Source organism: Lissotriton vulgaris, chromosome 4_1 (genome assembly GCF_964263255.1).
Source record: "Lissotriton vulgaris chromosome 4_1, aLisVul1.2, whole genome shotgun sequence".
Classification (NCBI taxonomy): Eukaryota; Metazoa; Chordata; class Amphibia; order Caudata; family Salamandridae; genus Lissotriton; species Lissotriton vulgaris.
The window spans coordinates 665,833,092-665,850,865 of NC_141691.1; positions in this window are offsets into that span (position 1 = coordinate 665,833,092).

Sequence of the window (17,774 nt, forward strand, 5' to 3'; positions counted from 1 at the left end):
GCTTAACGCTGCCTGTAAATAAGGCCCCTTTACATGAATCCCTTAGCATGGAAGGAGTGTCCAAAGGGTGTTGCTGTGGGTATTCCATTTCACTACATATGGTTTTTTATGCAGCCCCAGATTTACAAGAAGGTGTAAATCTGAAGGAGCACCAAAAACTTACACCATGCAAGAGCAGGTGTTAGAATGGTGAAATGAGGAGAAATACTTTTATTTCTCCTTGTTTTTGCGTTCTGTGTGTGACCTGCATTCTGCAGTACACATAGAAAGAGAAAAATGCCATTAATATTTGTTTATGTGCTGGAAGGTGTCCCTGCCTTCACATAAAAATTATGAAATAATGATGATTTGCTACTTCTATGTGTGCTGCATTCTGCAGCACACATAGAAGTAACAAATCACCATTAGTGATTGTTTACATCAACAATCATTCCCTGCAATGCAAGCACCCTTGCACCATAGTGCATGTGTGCCTGCGGTGGCACTCAGCAGCTCCATTTAGCGTCAGCGCTAGGGTAAATACAGTGGTGAACCGTATTTCTGTGAATACTGCGCATCCCTGTGTTTTGAAAATGTCAGATGTTGGTGCTGCCAAATTTGGCAAAGCTCTGCGATCCAACATTTTGTTGTAAATATGCTCCACAGCATCTCCTGGGGTCAGTGACAGGTGCTACTGTACCAGTTACACCACCCTAAAGCTGACCTTGACTGTGAATATGAAGACATAACCTCTTATGCAACCTTGTAAAACAGTGAGCCATGGAAAAGAGGTTCCTCCAAAATACCTATTGATAAACAAAGAACTGAGGAGCATATTTATGAAGGTTTTGTATTGCCCATGTGCACGCAAGGGGGCGCAAAATCTAAATGGGATTTATCAAGCCACTTAAGGTACGCTTGGAAGCCAAAAGGGCACGCGCAAGTAAAGGACAGGAATGCATTATATTATGTTAAATATGGTGTTTACGGAGGAGGAGCTACGCGGGCATCCAAGATGGTCGCGTGAGCAGAGAGCTCCCGAGACCCGCGCCGCCCTTCTTTATCTATCCTGCACCTATCCTGATCAATTCGACGGACCTTTGAAGTGCTACTCTTGCTGATGCTGACGATCCTTTTTTGGTCGAAATCGGACCTCGGGGACCATTTTTCTGTCGTCTCCAACTTTTTGGCCTGCCCACAGACGTGACCGGGGACTCGGCTGCCTATTATGGCCGAGCTGTAACGCAACAACAACGGCTGCCTGGCATCTGGCCCACCGGTGGTGTACCACTTTCACTTTCGGTTTCCGGCCTCATCGTCCCTGTCTCCTCCTACTTTGTCTTCGCCTGCTGCCCTCACAGTGAGCGCTTTCCATCATCGGACTGGCAAGGAGGCCTGCTATATTCCCTCCTCGACCTGCGCTGCGGAATTTCTGGACTTTTTCCCGTTCCACTGCCACTCTTGGGTACTTGACCGCCATCGACTGCAACATGGCGACAAAACCTGAGGCCGGAAAACGCAGAAACACTGCAACCCGGGGGGGTTCGGTCCAGTCTAACATGATCGAACGCTACACCCAGCCGAGAGGATCCCCCGGTGTCACAAGCGTGGGCACGGAAGGACCTCAGACAGACATGTCGTCTTCATCTGAAGTATCGCTCCAAGACCTGTTGGCGGCCATCTCCGGACTTAAGGCCGACATGAGTCAGCAGTACGAAGCCATCGTGTCCAAGATAGACACGGTGGCTGTGGACGTTACTCTTATTCGGGCCGATCTTGCCAAAACTAACGAAAGGGTGAAGGCACTAGACCTGAAGGCGTCGAGCCTGGTAACGGACATGGCGGAGGCGCAGTCTGAGATTGGGAATCTGCGTGCCTCGCAAGATCTGCTGCTTAAACGTATGGAGGACTATGACAACAGGGCCAGGTGGAACAACATACGCCTGGTTGGAGTACCGGAAAGTGATGGTGCTGCCTCGATCGATTTACTGGTCGAGGAACTAATCGTTGCTAAACTTGCTCCGGCTGGACTAAGTAAGTTCTTTGCCGTAGAGCGCGCCTATCGTTTTCCAGGAGGACGGGTGAAGCCAGGAGGCCCGCCGAGGCCTATCATTGCAAGGCTATTTCACTATTGAGATAGGGATGCTATCCTCCAGGCCGCCCGTAAACACGGCCCGTTGAAATATGACAATAACTCTATCTCCATCTATCCTGACTTCACTCCCCAAGTGCAGCGACAACGATCCGGGTTCCTCGGAGTGAAGCGTCGCCTGAGAGACCGGGGACTGAAGTACGCCATGTTGTTTCCAGCCCGACTGCGGATAGAGTTTAGAGAACGCGCCCACTTTTTTGATCAGCCGGAGCGTGTTGCCGACTGGTTGGACTCGTTGCCGACGGAGGACTCTGAGAGCGGAGGCCCTGGTGGTGCGGAAGGTGGTGCAACGTCCCAGGAGTAACATGGGCCCCCGGAGGTCCAGATTGAGACTACGTACTGTACAGAGTAAATTAACTGTGTGCTCTATGGTTTTGCCCGTGGCGGTGCGGGAACGGGTGATTTCTCCCTTCCTCCTCGGGGGGTTCTTTGTGTAGATAAGATGGGGCGACAGGCACACTGCAGTTGGGGGTGGCTTTTTAGTCAGCAGGGGTGCAGGGAGGGGGGTGTTGTACCGGGTTTCTGTTGGGGGGTTGGTTTCTGGGAACTTGATGGTGTTTTGTTATGTTTGTTATGTCTCTTTTTTCATGGTATTTTATTGATTGCAACTATTCCGAACTTTGGGTTGTGGAGGGGGGTTGGGGTGGATTGCCTATGCCACAATGGGGGGGGGGGTGAAATGCGGGTTCTTTCTTGGAACGTCAACGGGTTGGGCGACAGGATCAAGCGGGGTATTGTGTTGCAATTTTTGAGACGACATGCCCCAGATGTCGTGTTCCTTCAGGAGACCCACTTAATTGGAAATGCTTGCAAGGCCCTCGACCGCCGGGGTTATCGCCTGATCGCCCATGCTGGTTTCACCTCTGGGTCCCGGGGAGTGGGTATCATGGTGAAGTCCTCCCTCGCCTTGGCTATTGACGAGGTTATCCTTGACGACCGTGGGCGGTATGCTGCTGTCTCTGGGAGGTGGGAGGGTAAACAGATTGTGATGGTTGTTGTCTATGTTCCCCCGGGACTGCAGGCTACCACCTACGCTGATCTTGGCAGGACTCTTCTTGGCCTTCCTGATGGATTGTTAATTTTGGGCGGAGACTTTAATTCTGTTATGTCTGGTGAATGTGATCGACTTCCCCCTAGAGTCCTGCTGCCGTCCCAAATGTGGCTCAATGAGATGGCTGATACTTTTGGTCTGGTGGATGTTTGGCGCTCACTGCACCCCGCACTCCAGCAATACACTTTCCACTCTGGTGCGCATGGCAGCCTCTCGCGTATCGATTATTTCTTTATGTTGGCTTCCACTCTGTCCACTGTCCGGGAGGTACGACATCTTCCCCGGGGTATCTCGGACCATTCCCCCTTGATGATTAAGATTTCTGTGGGTGGTTTACTTGGTAACAGAATTCCCCCTGTCCCTCCCTGGCATTTTCGTAGCCCCCGGCTCCGCTCAGATTTGGTGAAGGCAATTGATTGTTATTTTGACGAGAATGTGGGCTCAGTCACCTCCCCTACTGTTCTTTGGGAAGCCTTCAAGACGGTTATCAGAGGTGCTGCTCTATCGCTCATTGCTGCTGAACGTAGGGTGAAGAGGGAGGCTGTTCTTGCTTTTGAAACTGAGATCACTGCGCTTGAAAGTGAGTTGGGTAGTGACGACACGCCTGCACTGTTGCACACTTTGGAACTAAAGCAAGCCGACTATAGAGCCTGTGTCACTGATGCTGCTAAATTGATGCGAGCGAACCAACTAGGCCGACTGTATGATGTGGGTGACAAAGCTAGTAAGCTCTTGGCATGGCTGGATAAGGCTGAACGAGCGAGTCGTGTTGTGCCTGTCATTGTTCGTGAGTCCGGTGAGAGTGTCTCTGATCCTGGTGAAATTGTCGATTGCTTTGTTGACCACTTCCGGAAGGTTTACACGCCCGTTAGTGATCGGGATGAGGCTGATTCCAGGCTGCTATTGCGAGATATTGCCTTGCCTACTGTTTCAGACGAAGATGGGCTTGCCTTGGAAGCCCCTTTCACGGTTGATGAGATCGCTCTTGCTATCCGATCTCTGCGCTCGGGGAAGGCGATGGGCCCGAATGGACTGCTCATTGAACTTTACAAACTTTGTCCGGACAAAATGGCCGCCCACCTGCGCAACATGTTTCTCGAGGCGGTTGAGGCTGGAAGCCTCCCCCTCGAGCAGCGCCTTGCCACCATAGTGGTCATTTATAAAGACGGTAAGCCCCGTGACCGCTGCACCTCCTACCACCCCATCTCTCTCCTTAACGCGGAACCCAAAATCCTGGCCAAGATTCTGGCCAATCGGTTGCTTAAGGTGATTTGCGACTTGATCCATCCGGATCAATCTGGTTTCATCCCGCACAGGAACACGGCCCTTAACCTGCGTAGGCTTCACGGTGTTCTCGCGAGGGCTCCAACTCTCGCCGAGCCGGCAGTGGTGGCCTCCTTAGACGCCACTATGGCTTTCGACACTATCGAGTGGCCCTATCTCTGGGCAGCTCTCGCTAAGTTTGGCTTTGGTCCTAATTTCATCGCATGGATCAGGCTCCTTTATGAACAACCATTGGCTCAGGTTGTGGTGAATGGTAGATGCTCTGACCCTTTCCCCTTAGGCCGCGGCACCCGTCAGGGCTGTCCGCTCTCCCCGCTTCTATTCGCATTGGCGCTTGAGCCCCTTGCTGCGTGGCTACGGTGGGAGCCCTCCATTAAGGGGATCAGATGGTCCCCGGATCTTGAAGATCGTGTCTCCTTGTACGCGGATGATATCCTCCTTTATCTCACTTCCCCTCAAAAGTCGCTTAACGTCCTCTTCGACGTTCTCACATCCTTTGGTAAGAATTCGGGACTAGTCATCAATTGGACCAAGTCCTGTGTTTACGTTATAGCCGGGACGCTCCCGCCTCTGCCTCGCAGGTTTCCCAAATTGGTAGCGACTGATGGCTTCAAATATCTGGGGATCTATGTCTCTATGGTCCCTTCGGTACGCTATGAGCGAAACCTGTATGCTCCGCTCCACAGACTCAAGCAGGACGTGCGACGGTGGCGTGAGTTGCCACTATCCCCATTGGGCCGAGCGGCACTCTTTAAAATGATGTCGCTCCCCCGGTTTCTCTACGCTCTGCAGAATTTTTTCGATCCTGTTCCTGCTCGCTACTTCCGAGAGGTTGAGAGTTTACAGCGACAGCTGATCTGGGATGGTCGTGCCCGTATCGCCTTGTCCAAACTCACCCTCTCATGGTATGATGGTGGTATCGCGCTGCCGGATATTAGACGCTATTACTGGGCCTCACACCTGAGCGCTATCAACCATGCGACGTACGCCTCGGAACCCGCTCCCGCCTTTGCTTTGGATAAATTACTTTTGCCTGGTGGCAACTTCAATAGGGCCCTGTACTCAAAGGCACCCTTTCGACTCCGTACAGGCCCGACGAAATGTGCTGTGCGGGCATGGAGAGATGCTACTGTGGCCACGGGTTGGGGTGGTAAACTGACACGTATGACGCCCCTGTATGACTCGGATCGGTTGGGCAATCTGTGGAAGACGAAGGGATTCGAGAAGTGGGACATGATTGGAATCAGTAAGGTGGAGGATCTATGGGCTCGAGGTGCTGTTAAATCCTTCGAGGTACTGAAACTGGAATATCGGCTCGACGATAGGGAGCACTTCCGGTACATGCAGGTTCGACATGCCTTGACCTCCGTCTTTCCATCTGGTACCGATATCCCGCAGTCCTCCCCCTTGGAGGATCGTGTTTTAGATGGCCATGTCCCCGATAGCACGATTTCCTTAATATAAAAGAAGCTTGTCAACAACAGAGCCGACCAACTTGAGAAACTTCGTGCTACCTGGATGGCTGACGGGCTCGAGCTCGACGATGAGGACTGGCAGTCAGCTGTATCCTCCCCTAAGGAGGTGGCTATCCCGGCTCGACTTCGCTTTGTCCAGTTGAAGATCCTCCACCGAGTGTATCTGACTGGTATGCGTCTGGTGCGGATGGGTTTGGTTTCGGATGGACGGTGCAGGCGTGGGTGTGGTATGGATGGTACTTTCCTTCATGTTCTATGGGAATGCCCGATGATTGCAGCCTTCTGGTCTAGAGTGCATGATGTTATGGGTCGTGTCACCGGGATCCCTCTCCTTCCCGAAGCACGACGTTGCTTGCTGAATGTATGGGAACCGTCCGATTGTAATGCTGCCCAGACACTATGGGTCACTCTGGGCAACATGGTTGCAAAGAGAGATATAGCGCAGCTCTGGGGCTCTCCTAGACTACCGTCGCTCAGTGCCTGGAAAGAGAACATGGACTGGTGCATGTTCCGAGAAAAAACTGTTTATGAGGCACGGGGGCGTCCCAAGAAATGGTCCAGGGTCTGGGCGCAGTGGAATTCGTACCGAAGAGACATTTGCTCCCCTCCACTTGACTATGAGGTTCCTCTCCCCTCCTCCCCATGATTGACGTTCCGTTCCTAATTCCCAGTATAGTCTCTGCTTTCTTTCCCGTGCTCGCCCCCCCTCGTCATATAGGTTTCCTTATTTATTTGCGCTCTCCCCCCTCCTCTACCCCACCTCTAGCGACCCTTGCCATTATGATACCATGTGTTTGTGTGTAGTTGTTCTTTTTGACAAAATTATAAAATTAAACCTTTCTTATCCTATTTGATATGGCGCTATGTTCCGCCCGACAATGTAGTCTCGATAGATTGCTTTAACAACGTACTGTCTTCAAATTTACAGTTTAACCATCCGTATATGTCATAGCGGCCGGCCCTGCGGGGTTGTAGGCAGACGCTGTGTATTGTGCATTCATAAATAAAGGTTTTTAAAAAAAAAATATATATATGGTGTTTACTACCCTTTTTAAAACGCGAAAAGTCCTCAGGTCTAAAGTTCTAGAAAAGCACCAAAAGGGACTATAGCAGAGATACATTGCTGCTAGTGGGGGAGTCCTTTATTTAGGCATGTTGCGATGCAGGGTGCGCTACGAAATTCGTTTTATTTATTAAATTGTTTACTTACCTCCAATTATCCATATTCCAGTTTTTAGCACTACCCACCCTGCCCCTCCCCAGCCCCGCCTTCCTGTCCCACCCTAACTCCCTCCACGGGCAGTGGCTGATTAATGCTCCTCCTGAGATGAAATGAAGAAAGTTACAAAACAATGTTAAGGAACTGAGGTCAAGCAGTAATGCTAAAACTTCTGCAATGAGTGAAAGCAGATATGTAATATGCTCGTAAAGAGACAAACTTACATGGTGGCAGTGATGGCTACTGTCATGGAGAAACTAGCGTACATTACTGTGAAAGCCAGTAATACATGTTGGCTATGTTTAATATAAGCGCTTCTGTGAACGCACGGAATATAGTGATCGGCTAGGCTAGAAATAAAAATAATGCTGGAGTGCGGCTAAGGCTGTTTACTTGTCTGTCGGTACACCGGACGGTACAAGAGCTGCGACCGGAGGTAACCGACAGGCATCTTTCATGCAAATAAGTAGGTTCAGAGGCAGAGTGGGCGCATGCACATAGGACGTCCTACTCTAAGGTTGCGTGCAGACTTATGGCTTCACAGTGCTCAAAGTGTAGTGCAGCAGGCCCACATGATAGTGTGCTTCACTTAAACTTGAATGCTTTTCAAAGCTTGCTGGTAACACTGTTAAACCGAAAATTGTCAGTATGTCTGACTAAGACTAATTGCTTCGCAAGCACTTTCATGCATGGTGTGCAGACTGGCACAACATATCTTATGTATTTCTACCCTTTCGCTTTCTGGTAACCCTGGGTGAAGTACTACGCTACACTTGCGTTGTTTGCGAAGTTTGTGCTACTTTGCACTACGCGAATTGCATGTAGCACAGTGCAAACACACATAGTGTAGCGGTCATTTTTTGCTTGCACGCGGTCCTCAACGTCAAGTTGGCGACAGCGAGGGAGCAAAATGACATCCCAGCAAGACTTTTTCCTCGCCCGCGATCAGCAACATTTGCTGATTGCGAGCGTGGAAAATAAACCTCAAGGCGAGATTCTCAACACAGGGAGGCCAGGTTTCTCGAGTGGTCGCGTATGCTCGTGACCGCTCGCGATGAGAAACTACCAGTCCCCGTTGAGAAAGCTGCCGCTCAAGTAAAAATCTACTCGATCGGCAGAAAATGACCGCTTGCACTGTGCAAGATGTGGTTTGCACTGTTTGCACAGTGTGGACAAGCATCCGGCACTGTGCAATCAGTGAGAACAGCATTTTGCACAGTGCACTACGCAGTTCGCGTGGCTATGTTTATCTCACATAGTGCGAAGTTCACTACGCGTAGCTACGCATAGCGCTACTGCACGAACTACGCCCAGGGTTACTTTTAGGCCCTTGAAGTCACACACGATGCAGATCCAACTCTATGCAGTTCAAGTCCGGAGCGCATCGGGGATGCAGTGCGAAGTGCAGCGATGTGGCTTGCAGTGCCCTCAGGTGGCAGTGCAGGCAGCGGCTCAGTGACAGTTATCCAGCGGCATTGGTGAGACCAAGACTGCAGTGTGAAGGGGTGTGGTGCACATCACGGTGCTGGCAGGTCAAAGTGCATGTAGCGGCAGCGTCGTTGCTGAAGTGCTGTAATGGGCTGATGAACTGGAGTCAATGGTGCAGGCGTTGGTAGGCAAAGGTTGCAGTGTAGGACTGGGCAGTGCGTCATGAAACTTACAAGCGGTGCTTTTAATCCACGATGCAAGCAGCGGTGCCAATGTCGGCATGGAGCGTCATCGTCAGGTATACCAAGGTGGGGGTGTGAAGCGAGGTGGTGCAAAGTCTGGTGCCTACAGATCATGGGGTGCAAGCAGCGGCTCATGGTGGCTCTGGGCATCTTCATATGTGAGATCAAGGTTGCAGAGACTTCAAGACATGCAGCTGGCAGTGGCATCGTTGACGGCATCGACTTGCATTTCTTCTGTGCAAAACACACAGTTCCAAGTGTTGGTAGCAGATGAACTTGAAGTCTTTGCTGTTCCTGAGTCTTCTTGAATAGGGACAAGGTCTACCTGAAGCTCATGGATAAATTTAAAGAAGTTGCAGAAAGCTCAGTACAGTCCTTTCTCTGTCCAATACAGAAGCAGCCACTGCAGGCCAACACAGCAAAGCACACAGCAAAGTGGTAATTCCTCCCCACAGCTTCTCCAGCTCTTCTTCTTGGGAGGCTCCTTGATCCAAAAGAGTTCTAAAGACAGGGCCCCAATATTTATACCACATTTTCTCTTTGTTCTCTTTGTGGCAAGGGTCTCTGAGCCCAGTCCAAACTAGTCTACCCTCCCTGGCCCAGCTTCACTACAGGAGCTGGAGACAGCATTGTGTAGAGAAGACACTGTCAATTTGGGTGCTGGTGAAAACTCCTCCCCCATTCTAAATGCAGACCAGGCCTCATCAGCCCTACTATGAGTCAGCCAGGAAAGGCAGGACACTCCTCAATCCCCTTTGCGACTTTCTAAAGTAAAAGCACATCCCTAGCCCCTGACCCTCCAAAACCAGACACTCAATACACAACCCAGCAGAGGCACACGGAATGGTTAAACAAGAAAATGCCCACTTTCTAAAAGTTGCTAAGCAAATAGATATGTAGAGAATGCACACCTTCCCTTGTAAATTATTCATCAAATTTACGTTTGTCCGATTTTCATCCGTTGCAGTTGCTGTGATAAGGCCTGGATGGGCCTTCAGTAACTATTATAAGACGCTAAAATAAAGATTACAGGTGAAAGGGCGCTGTCTCTGTTGTTTTATGAAGATTGGAAAAACAATGATTATGATAGATGCTTGAAGATTACATTGGATTACAGATAACTGTTGAAGAAATGGATACAAAAAGAATGGGTAGGTTTCCCAATGTTAGCAGTGCGGCAGGCGGGGCGCCTACCAGCGCCCTCAGATAGATTACTTTCTAAAAGCAGCATTTTCAAACACACAATTTAAAAACCATTACCCTAAAAAGATATGTTATTACATTCTGAGTTAGGAGAGCCCAAAATCTATTTTTCTATCTTGTCCCAATGGAAAGTTATACTTGTAAGATGTTACAACCCAACTACCGTGTTAGCCTATGCAACAGATTATCCTGCAATAGTAATGGAAAGGGGCGACCGAATCGGTCCCCCCGAACGTATGGCCGAGTGCCTCGATCCCCCCGGGAAGCCATTTTGGGCGGGAGGCGCGTCTCAGCTGGTATGCCCGAAGCGGCGTAGCTGGGGCGCGCTCGTTCCCGCCCTAGAGTGGGCTGGCCTAGACACCGACGCAGCCAGGCACGCCCTCAGGGGCAGGCAGGGGCGGGTATACGCCCGCCCTGAAGACGGATAAAAAGGGACGCAAGACCAGAAGACATCCTCTTGTTCTTGTGCTCTGAAGCTGCACCTCCTCGCTGCACGTGAGCTCGGGACAGAACGAAGAGCCAATTTTGACCCACCCACCAGCCCCTGAAGACAGCCAGTTGTGTATAATAAAGTTGATTAATTTTGTTTGTTTGCGTTTACAGGTTGTAGTGCCATGTTGATTTTGAGTTAATAAAGAATGGTCGTTTTTGAGTACGCTTGCCATTAAAGATATTCAGTTTAGTGTTGAATTTTGATGTATGCTCTTTCGGTCATAGTGGCCAAGGTATTCTTAGGTTAATTTGCACTGTCGTATTTATTTTGGTAGGCGGTAAGGTCATGATCGGTGAGCACTAATTAGTAGATCCCTATGAGTGGGCGTCACCCAACACGGATGGGAGCGCTCGGGAGAGGTGGCCATTGGCCCCTCAATGGGGAGGCGGTCCCTTCTAAGGATGGGTCGCCGGAAGTAAAGGAAAGGCGGTCAAGGCCCCTTCCTTTGTAGGAGGGGTTACAGCCCCCTCCTGGGGAATTTCCCGGGGCCAGTGACATCTGCGACGGCAGATGCGGTAAGTTGTGTGGGGTTGGGATAAGGGCCACGATACCTTCTAGATACCTCACACGAGTATTCGAACGACCTTTAACTGGCGTCGAGTTTTAGGTGCCCCCGTCAAGACAAGGGAAATTGGTAGTAGTTGCACTTGAGGTACGCCTCCGTGCTGTCGCCCATCCCAAGTGGGAGGGGTAAGTCTGGTTAGGGATCTTGACACCGGTTATGACCCTGCCGTTGGCCCTTAAACGTTAGGTTGTACAATTTCAATATGTCAAGAAATGTTTTGTAGGTTGCTAGTTCGGCTAGGAGAACCTCTGTATTAGAGAATCTGTTAAGGTTAGCCAAACATCGCAATATGGTAATGAAATTGTACATAACATGAAACGTTTAATGTTTTAATTTTGTTTTAATAAATACGGCCGGGATGGTCACTCCATCCCACTTCCAAAAACTTCAAGAACTGTTTCCGGTTTCACTCCTTTTGGGGATTGTGTTGAGAGGGGGTGGCGGGTATCTCGGCCATAAAAACAAAATTGGCAGAAATTCACTATCTGAACATGTCACACACACCAGGACATGTCCTACCTTTCACATACACTGCACCCTTCTTAGGGGAGTACCATGGGCCTTCCTGAGGGGTGCCTTATATGTAAGAAAAGGGAAGGTCATGGCCTGGCAAGTAGGGGAACCTTCCAGGTCGACATAGCAGTAAAAGCTGTGCACTGACACTGCAGTGGCCGGTCTGAGACACCTTTGAAAGGCTGCTTGTGTGGGTGACACTTTAGGTGCTGCAGGCCAACGAACGGCATTTGATATATAGACCCTGGTCCCACACAGTGCACTATACTAGGGACTTAGTAGTAGATCAATAAGCCAAACATGAAACACCAATCCCTAAACAGTTTACTGTAGGAGCACTTGCGCTTTAACACTGAACAGCTGTGATAAGGTGCGCAGAGGTACTAAACCAGCAAAATGAAGCCCAACGTACAGTGGTGGCTCCTCCATTATGGCAGAGGAGCGTCGCCCACTGTTTTCTCACAGTGTAAGTAGCAAAAACATAAAAAGGTAATAACTTTTAGTTATTACCATTTTATGTTTTCTTTCTTTGCGGGCAGGCGGGTGGGCAGGGCTTCTCTGCTTACGGAACAGGGGAGGGCACAATGACTCTTTGGTCCCTCTCGGGCCACCCAAACCAGTGATGCGCACTTTCCCCTTCTCCGTGCAGGCTGAGCACGTGTCACAGCTTAGGGGAGGGAACCTGGCTGCCTGCTTCCTGTTCCTGTCAGAAGCAGAAGAGCAGGAAAACAGGAGCAGAGAAGACGCAGGACCCGGCCTCAAGGTAAGTTTTATTAAAAAAATGTTTTATTATGACCGCCCTCTCCCCTGCTGTACCCCACTGTGCCCGCTGTCCCCCCACCCACAAACCATGCCGGCCGCAACTGCCAACATACTATTAAAAACAGGAAGCCAGAAAGCAAAAAGAGATGGGAAACATGCCAAAAGGCTACGTCTCCCAGAGAATGGCGTAACAAAAAGAAAAATCATTTTCCCCCTCGTTTTTTCCACTTTCTCTGTGTGCTATGAGAAAGCAGACGTGCTCCGTATCTTAGTATATAAAAAAAGGAAAAGTACATTTCTGCTCTCCCTTTCTTTCACGCAACGTAGCTGTTGTAAGGTTAATTGCTCTCTTCTTTCTTTACATCAATGCTCTCCTTTCGGTTCAGTCTGCATGACTGGAGAATGCTGTATGATGTCATGGAATGTTGGTGTGTGGACTTGTGGAGAGCGTCAGTTGGAGATGTGAGGCTGAGCAGAAGGAGGATGCTCCTGGTGGGGCTACTATTCCCGCTTAGACTAATACTTACCATCTTACTACAATTTACCATCTATCTACTACCTGGAACTTAATACAATAAAGAACATCTTAGAACCTACAACCTTGTCTACAATTTGAACTTCTTTACTTAGTGCATTTTATTATGTACCATGTAGTAATCTATTAACCAAAGTAAAAGGGATCCAATTATGAATTCACTTAGTGTCTTTACTTCTAGTATTGTAATAATTTAGTAAATATGCATTTAGTCATACAGTGCTTCAGGTTCTAGTGTTATGGAGTACTTCAAACTGCTATGCATTATGTATGTTGTGCTCTTATCACCTTTACAGTAGTGCTTCAGGCCTACAGCTTTTTAGTCAGAATTGGTATGAAATGTATTTGTATAGTAATAAAAATGTATAATGTTCTAAAGTTTTTAATAAATACTTATTCGTGTTTATTTTTTACAGATACTGTTTATCTTCGTTAAAATAAAGTTATCATGCTACAGAAAGAAAGAAGAAGAAGAAAAAGTAAGAAAAAGGATACTTACTTGAAAAAAACTCAACCACAAGTATTGGAAGACCAACATAATGTGACTAAAAAGAGAACAATTTCTGGTAAAACTACCAAAGACTTTATAAAAAACATTACTAGATTCAGAAACAAAAATGCAAATATGCACAGCAGTGAAAATGTTCCAAGCACAAAAAAAGTGCAAAGAATAGGAAAGGAAAAAAAGGGAATGTAAAAACAAAGGATACAAGTTATAGTAAAAGAAGAGAAAATCAATATAAAGAAATTTGCCCAAAAATATTTTACAACAGTGTTGTCCATAATTTACTGAAACACACAAAGAAACATAGAAAGAGAATACAATTTTATAAAAAGAAGAAGCATATTGAATCCATTGTTGAAAAGGCTTTTGAACTAAAGAGGAAATTCTTCATTTTAGTATTGAAGTGAATTTGATCATTAGATAAACCAATCCATTTAATGAAGGCCAAAAGTAAGAGGAAAAGAGTAATTAACAAAACACATTTTTGTGTTTTTGTTTAGGGCAATGGAAATATAGTTCAAGTTCTGAGCCTTTTTTTTATGAAGAGAGTTATTTGCAGAGCAATAATTTGGTGCATGCAGTTGACACCAGTGGTCGAGCTTATGAGGTTAGAGATGGTTGTCCAATTGAGAAAGAGCAAATGGTTCCTAGAAATGCAGAATAATTGATAGCTGATGAAGTTCTAGCCAGACGTCCCAAAGCCCCAGTGTACACTTGGAATTGTAGGAGTATTTGTAGTGTACGACAAGAATCTATTGATAAATTACGCAATTTCTTACAAGCATATTGTAAAAAAAAGTGTTAAACAAAAGATTAAGCTGTTGCAAGGACTGGACCCTTGCAGAGTGAGAAAACATACTGGTTTGCAGGGTCATTCTCTGGCTTGTCTTTCTAGGAAAGTATGTCAAAGTGTTTTTCACCATTTCAGGATGGTGGCAGTACATCATACTCAAATGCGAAAGTTAGTGAGAAGATTGTATTATGCAAATAGTCTAGCACTAAAGTTAAATGAGGTGAACAGTGCTCTTTTGCAAGGATCAGTATCAAATGTGAAAAAGGTTTGTGATGATATTGAGTTTTGTTACTTTGGTTCTGAAGAAGAGAGTGCAGAAACTGAGACATTAATAGAAGAAAATGTTGTAGAGAATGTTGAACATACTTGTACAAAAAATTTGAAAATGAAATTACAAAGTTTAAGGTGATTTCAGGTGAAAGGCCAAATTTTTCTTGTATTTGTTGTCGTTGATTTCACTACAAAAATCAGACAAGGAGTGTTGATCTGTATTTAAAAAGTGAAAAAGAAAATAATGATACGTGGAAGGAATTTGCAAATTATTTGTTGGTAGAGAATTGTTTTGATTTGGGTTCTGATATTGTAAACAATATTTACAATATTTTGTAAATATTGTTATAACAAGTTAGATGAAAATAGAATGCTTGCTAGAGCTGTGCATAATAATTTAGACTTAGTTGCTATTCCTCCAGAACTGGCAGATCTCAATACCTATGAGTCTATTCTCATTCAATGTGGACACCCGTTTCAGGCTATTGTTTGTATGGAGCCTAAAAGAGGTAAATTGCCTCCTTCAGATTTACAAAGAGGATTAAAAGGAAGAGTGGTGTATTTACCGTTAGATTTAAAGAAAAATATTGAAACTATTGGTGTAAACAGTGTAGAAAGTGAACCACTAGTTATTCTTGTTAAAGGTGTGCCAACTAAGAATAAGAAAATCTGGCAGGAGTTAGTGGATGTTAGGAAAGTGCAAAAGGCAATATTATATTCGATAAAAAACAATACATACTATAAGAATGTTTATATAGGAGAAGAAGAAATAGTTTTAGCAGAAGACACTGAAACGTCAAGTGGGCAAATTGAAAAAGTGGACATGTCAAGATGTGAGGAAAACTATGAACATTACAGTGTGCATCCACTTCATTCAAAAGAAGTGATGGGAAACACTATTGATTTGTTCCAAATGAAAAAAGCAAAAGGAAGTCCCATGAGTGTATGGGAAGAGAGCTTGGAAGCTCGTTGTTGTCCACAGTTGTCCCAACTGGAAAAGGAAGACGATATGATGAACGTCCTGTGCAGATTCCTGCATCTGATTATCGGACAACAAGATTATATGCAGAAGATCCAAAATTTTGATAATGTATCCCTTATATATTTCATCTTTTGTTTGAAAGTGACTTGTCTGGACTTTTATATGCAGTTAACCATATTCTAAAATCTGGAATACATCTGCAAAATGTATTTGCAAAAGATTTTATCGATAAAGTGCACAATAGAGATGATCATCTAGAATCTCAGCTCATTAATTTAATGGCATGTCAGCGTGGGACTAATGAATATTGGTACCGTCGTCATGGAGAACTAAAATGTATGCTACGGAACTTAGGAACTCCAACATGGTTCCTTACCTTGAGCTGTGCTGAGTACGCTTGGGATGATTTACTAGAATTTCTTCGAGAGGCAAATTCCAATATAAAATACAAGACACCTGGAGAATTGTGCTCTTTGGATCCTGTTAATGTATGCAGATATTTCAATCATAGATTTGAGGCTATGTTGTCTTTTATCTGCAATAAAAAAAAATCCTCCTCTTGGAGAAGTTGTGGATTTCTTTTGGAGAAAGGAGTATCAAGCAAGAGGTGCTCCTCATATACATATGCTGTAATGGATTAAGGACGCTCCCAAATTTGGAACAGATACGGATGATACTGTTTTGAGCTTTATTGAACAATATGCAACATGTGCTGTACCCAAAAGCACAGAAGAAAAGAACTTAAGAGTACAAGTGTTACGATTCAAAAGCCACCAATGTGGAAAATACTGTAGACAAAAGTGCAAATCTAAGGACAAGTTCTACAACAAATGTCATTTTGGATTGCCACGTCCTGTAATATATAAATGAAGAGTGAATAGTTTTATGTCATCTTTGCGACATACTATCACAAGAAAGTCTCCAAAAATACCTACAACTTAAGAAGAAATGAAGAGTCAAAATACATAAATGACTACAACTCAGTCATTTCGTCCATGTGGAATGCTAACATGGATATTCAATATGTTGTGGACAATTCCATTGCTGTTGCTCGATATGTAACATTTTATACTACAAAATCAGAAAAGACAGAATTGAACGAAATGTGGGAAGAGATTTCTCACGAGAAGACTCCAAGTAAGAAATTATACAGTTTCAGTTTGAAGATGTTATTGCATCGAGAAATCGGAGCATATGAATGCTCAGATCGGATATCATCTGCAAGTCTATACTCCAAATCTACAAAAATCATTTATGTGACTCTAGGTCTTGCAGCAATGCGAACTCGAGTACTGAAATCTGTACAATAAATTGAATATTTAGCAGCAAAAGATCCAGAAATTACAGAAATATTGAAAACGAATATGTTGGATACATATTACCCAAACAGAAGTCATCATCTTGAGAACATGTGTCTCTATGAAGTGCTGCAAAACTACACTTTTAAACAGAATACTACAGAGAACATCAATGATGGAAAATATGGAGTCATTGGTTCCGAAGGATGTTTGGTGAAACAAACGAAAGGAAATTTGATTAATCACAGGAAACTGAGTTGTGACACTGCTGATAAAAGGGAATTTTACTATTTAGCTCTTTTACAACTATTCAAACCATGGCGTTCAGAACTGGAATTACTTGGAGATTTCCAGAGCTATGAAGATTCCTTTAATGCTTGTAAAAATAGCATACAATGCAGTGCTTTTGCAAATTATGTGAAAATGCTGAACGATGAAATTGATCAAGAAGCTACAATTGTAGCTGAGATTGCTAGAGACAGTTCTCAAGACAGTCAAAGTTCTGCTGCGCTGAGTCAAGATCCACTAGGACAACCAATTGTTGAAAACAAAGCAGCAAATGCCATGAATGAGGTGGAAACAGCAATGTATCAAGCTCAAGAAGATGTAACAAACTTAGGAAACTTGGAAGAACAACTAAATGCTGACCCAAAAACAAATATATGAGCAAGTGAGAAAACAGATTGACCATGGATTACTTCATGAAAAGAAAGAGTGCTCATGCACGTCATTTCAACCTATCCGAATGTACGTGAGTGGACAAGCTGGAACAGGAAAACGTTTTTTAATTACAGTAATGACAAGTTATCTATAGAAAACAACTGAGTCACATTTGTCTTGTGTTGTCACTGCTCCAACTGGGTTGGCAGCACACAACATTAAAGGAATTACTTTACATCGTTTACTAATGCTACAAGTAGAGCATGAATACAAATTGGAATACCACCAGCTATCTGGAGAAGCTTGCTGTGACGTTTCAAGAGTCTTGAAGAAAATGAAACTTCTCATTATTGATGAGGTAAGCA